Here is a 10,016-nt window from a genome sequence, read left to right as displayed (position 1 = left end):
GCAGACATCAATTGGCAGGAGAACTGCATTGCAAAATTCAGGAAACTGCAAATTCTGGCTGCACATTATTTTAGGAATTGTGAACTGGGTATGTCTGCCTTTAAATGTGAACTGAAACAAATTGTCCCCTTGAAGCATCTCTGAGGGAGCAGCGCTTTATGAACAGTAAACTAGCACTACAAGTTGCAAATGCAATCCTTCAGTCTAGAAATTGTTGGAAGTTTGGGTGTAACACAGCTTGCTAAAATGGGTTTGCACGGGTCATGAGAGACGAAGCAGCAGATTCCCAAACTCTTCCTGTAACTTCATCTCTGTGCTGACATCTCTTGGGTGTTTAGACTGATGAATCTTGGGTTACGTCCAGTTTGACAATTTCCTGCTTCCAGTCAAGAGTCTTTCTCTGGACCTCATGGTCAAGCGTGTCATCTTTGTTTCTCCAAATAGTACTAGATAGTTAACTACGACTATAGAACTCTTTCCTATCAAGAATATACCTCCTTTAATAATCATACGCTTTCTTATCTTATACCTAGTCTCGGTCTAATTAACTTTCAACTAAAGGTGTGCTCTGAGTAAGGATTAATTTAATTCAAGTTTACCTCTACTACTACAAATAGACTCTGTATCAGGCTTCCTTGAACCTGGCCCTCCAGATGTTTTGAGACTACAATTCCCATCATCTCTGACCACTGGTCCTGCTAGCTGGGGATCATGGGAGTTGTAGGCCAAAAACATCTGAAGGGCCAAGTCTGAGGAAGCCTGCTCTATATGCTAGCACAGACCACCAGTGGCAAGCTAAGACTGTTGCTCATGAAGTCCAGTTTCACACATGGTGGTGGTTGTTTTTTTCATCTGCCAGCTGCCAGAGAGTGGGGAGGGGGGGGTCCTCATTCAGTAACTGAGAACATCTAGCAACCACAGCAGTTCAAAGAAATAAAAATTGTGGTGAATACGGTACAAATGCCTTAGCACCTTTTATCATAAGAAGCTTGACCACTTATGAAATTATTTTCACACTCCATGGTCAAGTTCTCTGGAAATCTGTCTGGGGGAAAAATGCCTGCTACTAGAATTGCCTACTCTAAATTAATTTTCTTTTTTACTAGCTCTCCTCTTTTTCTTTTTTAAAGCAACATCCACTAACAGAGTGGAAAAAGTTAATGTACAGCAAATACATCATTTTACAGTATATGCTTTCTAGGTCTCTAGAGGCTTGGGTTCTTTTTAAACACACAAGTACTACATAGACACACTATTTCAAGCATCCAAGCTTAGCAGAGGAAAGAATATGAAGGTACTTATTTATAGGAGCAAGAATTTGGGGAAAGATTATGGCTGATCATTCAGCACTTAAGGTGAGCTCCTGCTCCCTTTTCTTAAGCCTGCCGAGTGGCTTTGCTCTTTTTAACTTTCTCATGCATTGAAGTGACGCAGTGTTGCCATTAATGATATCTCCGAACCCTTCTCTGGATGAAGGGTTTTGCAAGCTGAAATTCACAGCTGGATACAACCCAATTATTATTAATCACAAGATCAAAACTTTATAGCTACAAGGCTGTTCTTCCTCAGAGATGTCTGTAATGTCAACAGTTATGCTTGGGCTTACATGGATTGGGTGCAATATTGGGTTCAAATCCCCATTCAGCCACAGTGGCGTAGCGTGGCGGGTGTAGGGGGGGCCGGCTGCACCGGGCGCAACATCTAGGGGTTAGGGTTAGGGGGCGCAAATCCACAGGTTAGGGGGCACAAATTACTTGCCTTGCCCCGGGTGCTGACAACCCACGCTATGCCACTGTTCAGCCATGAAGCTCACTGGATAACCCTTGGACAGTTTCTCTCTCTCAGCATTACCTACTTTGCAGGGTTGATGGGACAAAATGGAGGAAGAACCATGGATACCACCCCCAGCTCCTGGGAAGGAGCATGCGTTATAAAATAGAATAAATACATACTGTACACAATCAAGCCTGGATAGGTCAGTATGGGACAGCTGCAAATTCCTCCATTGCAGGAGGTTGCTGATGTAGTCCAAAGGGAAACAGAGCAATACGTTTGGAGCAAGCTTGGCTGCAGGAGTTGCTGGAAGAAGGCATAAAAGGCGCCATCCAACCGCCTTAGGGACTCCCTCTAGATTTGTGCAGGGTTTACTCCTTAGCCGTTTCTTCTCCTGAAGATACCCTGCAAGGCAGCAGAGGTTTAGGAACAGTTTTCCTTCTCCTGGATGAGCTACCTTCCCAGGTTGATGAGCCCCATCTGCTGCCCACTTCTCTCTACGGTGTCATGGTCCAGTTCACGGGCAATCAAAGTCCCAGCAGGGGACGTCAGGACCAGGGGCAAGATGACGGGGTGGGAGCTGAAACAGGGGTCCAGAAGTCAGGAGTCAGGAAGCCAAGAGTCTGAGGGTCAGAGAGCCGGGAGTCAAGAAGCCAAGGGTCCGAGGGGCAGGGAGCAAGGAGTCACAAAGTCAGGGGTCTGAGGATCAAGAAGCAGGGAGCCAAGAAGCCGAGGTTCAAGGATCAGGAAGCAATAAGCCAAAGGCAAGAAGCTTGTTGCTGTGGCAAAGAGCTGAAGGGAAATGCTGACCTTATATCCCTTCCCAGCTCTTGCCACCAGGTGCTGTGAGTTACCAATCGGCCTCACCTATGTGGCCGCGCCTTGCCTCTTCAGAACAAACATAGGAAGGCCCCAGTCCTATTGGTCACAGGGCTTGGCTCCTGCATGCACACCTGACATACAGCATGTGCAGAAATTGCCTTTTTGACTGCTGGTCTTGTCTGTTCAATCTGCCAGAGCCTGTCTTTGCATGCAGGGGAAGTCCCTAACTCCCCAAGGGTTTGAGACCCATCGGCTACCCTCCCCTTGCTTAGCTGACCAGTTGAAGCCATTCCCAGGGGGTGGCTGTTGTTGGGTGCAGACAGCTTCTAGCAGCCACAGGTGAGAGCTGGCTGCAGAGTGGGGACCAAAGGTGGACAAACTACCTCAGGAGGAGCACAACATGTCCCCCACCAGAGGTACTACCCCTCCACCTCCCTTACTCTCCATGAAGAGTACTCTCCCCCACCTTAATATTTCCTGTATACTGAAAGGTGCTTTATAATCCTTAATACCCTTGAATGGTGTTCAACTATGCAGGAGTGCTCTGCATTTGCTTGCTTCCTTTTCCTCCTTAATCTGGTTTGCTTTCCTCATTATCTTTGATGGTAAGTTTTTTGACAGGGAATTAAACTTCGCTTAAGCTGCTGTCGGATACCTTGCAAACATCAGCCTTGGCAATAACGTAACAGTAACAAATGAATTGCGCTTTGTTACTGTTGTTTAAGGTGGGGCGTGGGTGGCGCTGAAGTCTAACCACTGAGCCTCTTGGGCTTGCTGATCAGAAGGTCGGCAGTTCGAATCCCCGCGACAGGGTGAGCTCCTGTTGCTCGGTCCCAGCTCCTGCCAACCTAGCAGTTCGAAAGCACACCCCAAAGTGCAAGTAGATAAATAGGTATCGCTCTGGCAGGAAGGTAAACGGCATTTCCGTGCGCTGCTCTGGTTTCGGTCTTCAGTTGCACCAGAAGTGGTTTAGTCATGCTGGCCACATGACCCGGAAAAACTGTCTGCAGACAAATGCCAGCTCCCTTGGCCTGTAAAGCGAGATGAGCACCACAACCCCAGAGTCATCTGCAACTGGACTTAACTGTCAGGGGTCCTTTACCTGTACCTTTTTACTCTTGTTTAAATATTAAGCATTAAGGACTAACAAAAAACAATAACTCTGCACACAGTTAATTAATAGCAGGTTCTCCTCCAATCCAATCAATTTTTCCTCTTTTGGTAGAAGACAAGGATTCTCTCTCCACCAAGCCTTTGTCCATCCATCAAATTGAGTTTACACAGTGATATCCATCATATTGTAATTCCAGGTGAATGGAAACAGATCAGAGGGAGTGGAAATGGACAAGGGTTTAAAACAGACAATCGCTGCCACAAACCTGTCACTCTTGGCTACTGCAAAGGCTGGTCATTCAGTTTCATAATGGCTACATTGTTGTTGTTGTTTAGTCGTTTAGTCGTGTCCGACTCTTTGTGACCCCATGGAGCAGAGCACGCCAGGCACTTCTGTCTTCCACTGCCTCCCGCAGTTTGGTCAGACTCATCTTTGTGGCTTCGAGAACACTGTCCAACCATCTCGTCCTCTGTCGTCCCCTTCTCCTTGTGCCCTCAATCTTTCCCAACATCAGGGTCTTTTCCAGGGAGTCTTCTCTTCTCATGAGGTGGCCAAAGTATTGGAGCCTCAGCTTCATGATCTGTCCTTCCAGTGAGCACTCAGGGCTAATTTCCTTAAGAATGGATGCGTTTGATCTTCTTGAAGTCCATGGGACTCTCAAGAGTCTCCTCCAGCACCATAATTCAAAAGCATCAATTCTTCGGCGATCAGCCTTCTTTATGGTCCAGCTCTCACTTCCATACATCACTACTGGGAAAACCATGGCTTTAACTATACGGGCCTTTGTTGGCAAGGTGATGTCTCTGCTTTTTAAGACACTGTCTAGGTTTGCCATCGCCTTTCTCCCAAGGAGCAGGCGTCTTTTAATTTCGTGACTGCTGTCACCATCTGCAGTGATCATGGAGCCCAAGAAAGTAAAATCTCTCACTGCCTCCATTTCTTCCCCTTCTATTTGCCAGGAGGTGATGGGACCAGTGGCCATGATCTTCGTTTTTTTGATGTTGAGCTTCAGACCATATTTTGTGCTCTCCTCTTTCACCCTCATTAAAAGGTTCTTTAATTCCTCCTCACTTTCTGTCATCAAGGTTGTGTCATCTGCATATCAGAGGTTGTTGATATTTCTTCCGGTGATCTTAATTCCAGCTTGGGATTCATCCAGCCCAGCCTTTTGCATGATGAATTCTGCATATAAGGTAAATAAGAAGGGAGACAATATACAGCCTTATCGTACTCCTTTCTCAATTTTGAATCAATCAGTTGTTCCATATCCAGTTCTGACTGTAGCTTCTTGTCCCACATAGAGATTTCTCAGGAGACAGATGAGGTGATCAGGCACTCCCTGATTTCTTTAAGAACTTGCTATAGTTTGTTGTGGTCAACACAGTCAAAGGCTTTTGCATAGTCAATGGAGCAGAAGTAGATGTCTTTCTGGAACTCTCTAGCTTTCTCCATAATCCAGTGCATGTTTGCAATTTGGTCTCTGGTTCCTCTGCCTTTTCTAAATCCGGCTTGTACTTCTGGGAGTTCTCGGTCCACATACTGCTTGAGCCTTCCTTGTAGAATTTTAAGCATAACCTTGCTAGCGTGTGAAATGAGTGCAATTGTGCAGTAGTTGGAACATTCTTTGGCACTGCCCTTCTTTGGGATTGGGATGTAGGCTGATCTTCTCCAATCCTGCGGCCACTGCTGAGTTTTCCAAATTTGCTGGCATATTGAGTGTAGCACCTTAACAGCATCATCTTTTAAAATTTGAAATAGTTCAGCTGGAATACCATCACTTCCACTCGCCTTGTTATTTGCAGTGCTTTCTAAGGCCCATTTGACTTCACTCTCCAGGATGTCTGGCTCAAGGTCAACAACCACACTACCTGAGGTGTACGAGACATCCATTTCTTTCTGGTATAGTTCCTTTGTGTCCTCTTGCCACCTCTTCTTGATGTCTTCTGCTTCTGTTAGGTCCTTTCTACTTTTGTCTTTTATTATGGTAATAATAATGTACGAAATGTTCCTTTCATATCTCCAATTTTCTTGAATAGATCTCTGGTTTTTCCCATTCTATTGTTTTCTTCTATTTCTTTGCATTGCTCGTTTAAGAAGGCCTTCTTGTCTCTCCTTGCTATTTTTTGGAAATTGGCATTCAATTTCCTGTATCTTTCACTATCTCCCTCGCATTTTGCTTGCCTTCTCTGCCCCGCTATTTGTAAGGCCTCGTTGGACAGCCACTTTGCTTTCTTGCATTTCCTTTTCGTTGGGATGGTTTTAGTTGCTGCCTCCTGTATAATGTTACGAGCCTCCATCCATAGTTCTTCAGGCACTCTGTCCACCAAATCTAAATCCTTAAACCTGTTCCTCACTTCCACTGTGTATTCATAAGGGATTTGACTTAGACTGTATCTTACCGGCCCAGTGGTTTTCCCTACTTTCTTCAGTTTAAGCTTGAATTTTGCTATAAGAAGCTGATGATCTGAGCCACAGTCAGCTCCAGGTCTTGTTTTTGCTGACCGTATAGAGCTTCTCCATCTTTGGCTGCAGAGAATATTATCAATCTGATTTCTATGCTGTCCATCTGGTGATGTCCATGTGTAGAGTCGTCTCTTGTGTTGTTGGAAAAGAGTGTTTGTGATGACCAGCTTGTTCTCTTGGCAGAACTCTATTAGCCTTTGCCCTGCTTCGTTTTGAACTCCAAGGCCAAACTTGCCAGTTGTTCCTTTTATCTCTTGACTCCCTACTTTAGCATTCCAATCCCCTATAATGAGAAGAACATCCTTCTTTGGTGTCATTTCTATAAGGTGTTGTACGTCTTCATAGAATTGGTCAATTTCAGATTCTTCAGCACCAGTGGTTGGTGCATAAACTTGGATTACTGTGATGTTAAAAGGCCTGCCTTGGATTCGTATCGAGGTCATTCTATCATTTTTGAGACTGCATCCCAGTACAGCTTTTGCCACTCTTTTGTTGACTATGAGGGCCACTCCATTTCTTTTATGGGATTCTTGCCCACAGTAGTAGATATGATGGTCATCCGAACTGAATTCGCCCATTCCCGTCCATTTTAGTTCACTGATGCCCAGGATGTCAATATTTATTCTTGCCATCTCATTTTTGACCACATCCAACTTACCAAGGTTCATGGTTCTTACATTCCAGGTTCCTATGCAATATTGTTCTTTACAGCATTGGACTTTCCTTTGGCTTCCAGGCATATCCGCAACTGAGCGTCCTTTCGGCTTTGGCCCAGCCGCTTCATCAGCTCTGGATCTACTTGTACTTGTCCTCTGCTCTTCCTCAGTAGCATGTTGGACGCCTTCTGACCTGAGGGGCTCATCTTCCAGCGTCATATATTTTATATGCCTGTTGTCTTTGTCCATGGAGTTTTCTTGGCAGGGATACTGGAGTGGCTTGCCGGTTCCTCCTCCAGGTGGATCACGTTTGGTCAAAACTCTCCACTATGACCTGTTCATCTTGGGTGCCCTGCTCGGCATAGTTCATAGCTTCTCTGAGTTATTCAAGCCCCTTCGCCACAGCAAGGCAGTGATCCATGAAGAGGAATGGCTACATACATTTTGGTAAAAAAATAAATATATACATCTGAATTTCACAAAATAAGGAAGCTATTTAGCCTACAGCTTTTCAAAACCTAGCAGCAGTCTTCTTGAGCAGTGACAATGAATGGGAAGTCTCTCTTTTTGAGACTGAAAAAGGCTGAAAGATGAGGAGTTCAGCGATGCAAGATAGATAATAATTGCAACTGCAATTTGGCTGGGTCAAAGTCTCCAGGCCTTGTTTGCGCCGTGGAGATTTGCAGTCATTCCTGTCAGTTCTCTAGCACATCTCACTTTCCGTCCAAAGAAAATGCGCAGATTTCTTACTGCAAATGGCCTGGAATATATCCAGGCACGGGTGTGAAGCTGTGGGATTTGGGTCAGGTTGATTCTTTTTTCCATCTGCTTCCGTGGGCCTTGGCACCTATCCTAAATGAGGAGCTTGATTTAGGGTCAACAGATAAACTGTGCCCCCAGAATGGAAGGGCAGGGGCATAGGAGGAGAAGAGACTGACCCCTGGGGGACTTCAGCCATTCAAAACTTGAGTTCATCCAGTGAAGCTGAATGATGGAAGATTATGCACAGACAAAAGAAAGGACTTCACGCAGTGCATAGATTAACTATGGAATTTGCCCCCACTGGAGGTAGTGATCGCTACCAACTTGGATGGCTTTAAAAGAGGATTAGACAAATTCATGGAGGACAAGGCGGTGAATGACTACTAACCATGATGACTATGTTCTCCCTCCACTGTGGGATTCAGAAGTGGGGAGTGCCCTCTTGCACTCAGGGACAGCTTATGGACTTCCCATTGGGGGACCACTGCTGTGAGCAGTGCCAGATTTACATATAAGCTAAACAAGCTATAGCTTAGGGCCCCACTCTCTTGGGGGGGGCCCCAAAAAAATTAAAGGAAAAAAAAGATGTGCATTTCCAAGATATAAGATAAGAAACATATAAAATAAAAATTTTGTTATTGCCCAATGCCAATGTGTTTGCATTATTAAGTTTGTTATGAAAAAATAATAATTTTAAGTTAGAGCTTAATAATTATTTCACTATTAATATACTACTTCTTAATTGTATTTCACTTTTTTGTTATGCGCAAATGGCTTTAGATACCTATTAGGTCCATAAATTACCATATAGCAAAAAACAGTGACAATTTGTTGTTGACAAAGGAGAGCTGGACATATAAAGGGCCCCATGACCTTCAGTAGCTTAGGGACTCATCAAACCTAAATCTGGACCTGGCTGAGAATAGGATGCCAGACTTGATGGGCCTTTGACCTGATAAACATACCTGTCAGGGATTGGACTCAAAAGGGCGATATGGAGGAGGAATGGTGGAGATCACACACACACATACCCCTTCTCCTGACACCGCAGAAGAGGGATGCAGCATAGATTTACAACAGGGACGTCCTAAGGAAAAGCGGGACATTCCAGGATCAAATCAGAAACCAGATTCTGTAAATCTGGGAGTGTCCCTGGAAAACAGGGACACTTGGAGGGTCTGGATACAGGAGGTTTCTCCTTGTGAAGTTGTGGACGACATGATGCAACGGTATTGTAAATGTATGGTGCAAGTGTGACTTTATATGTGACACAAGGAAATGGCTCACTGTTAAAAGCTAAGTGAAGTGGCCTCCCCAAATTCTCCACACCATTTATGGGCTGTAACAATGGGAGAGGGCTGTCAGGGAACTGCCATCAGAGCCAGAGGCGGAGGGAAGGCTCCAGAGCGATGCTGGTAACACCAGGAGAGAAGGGGGGCAGATAGGGGAATCGGAGAAAAGGCTCCAGGACGCTTCACCGGAGACTAGTGGGGAGAGCACGGGTACTCCGCTGCCCACACCCTCCCTGCGCAGAAGACTTCCGTGCAGGGAGAGTAGGAGGAGACTTGGCGTCAAAGAACTTTTTTGCTGGAAGAAGTTTAAGAAACGCCCACTGACGGATTCTGCCAGCGACTGAGACAGCCACGAAGTGAAGGGCTGTCCAGACAGAAAGGGTTCAACCAGGCAACCAAGCCAAGAGTGGCGGCAACTTACGCATGAGCAACCCCCTAGAACCATTACAAGGGCATTTCCTTGAATATGAGAAGTGGGGTGACAATCTTCCAACAGTTTTCATCAGAAATCTTTATTCTGAAGCATTTTGTCTCACATGGGCTTCGTACTCACCCTACATTTAAAGCACACTACTTCCTGTAAAGAATCCAGGTAACTGTAGTTTGTTACGGGTGCTGGGAATTATAGCACGGTAAATGGCCGTGAGAGAGCCACATTCTTGGGCCTGAGGTTTCCAATCCATTTTAACTGGAACCTTCTGCATGCCAAGACCCCGTAATAATCATTTGAGGCCCTTCTTCGTGTGCCCCTTCCATGAGAGGCCCAGAGGGTGACAACACGAGAATGGGCCTTTTCTGCAGTGGATCTCCAATTGTGGAATTCTCTCCCAAGGAAGGCTCGCCTGGCACCTTCACTGCAAATATTTACATACCAGACAAAAACTTTCCTCTATAACTAGGCCTGTGGCCGTTAACGAACTATGGACCTTTAGAAGCGGGTGGGATGTTTTTAATATATTTTAATGTTTTTAATGTATTTCCTCCCTTGGTTTTAATGTATCGTGGGGGGTGTTTATTGTTTTGTCGCCATGGGTTGCCTTCTGCAAGATAAAGTGGCTAACAGATTTAATTCATAATAATGATTTAATTCATAATAGTGATAATAATTAAAAGGCCCCAGACTGCTCCATCAGC

Source organism: Podarcis cretensis (assembly GCF_951804945.1).
Source record: "Podarcis cretensis genome assembly, chromosome: 16".
In the NCBI taxonomy this organism is placed as follows: Eukaryota; Metazoa; Chordata; class Lepidosauria; order Squamata; family Lacertidae; genus Podarcis; species Podarcis cretensis.
This window is presented reverse-complemented; position numbering follows the sequence as displayed.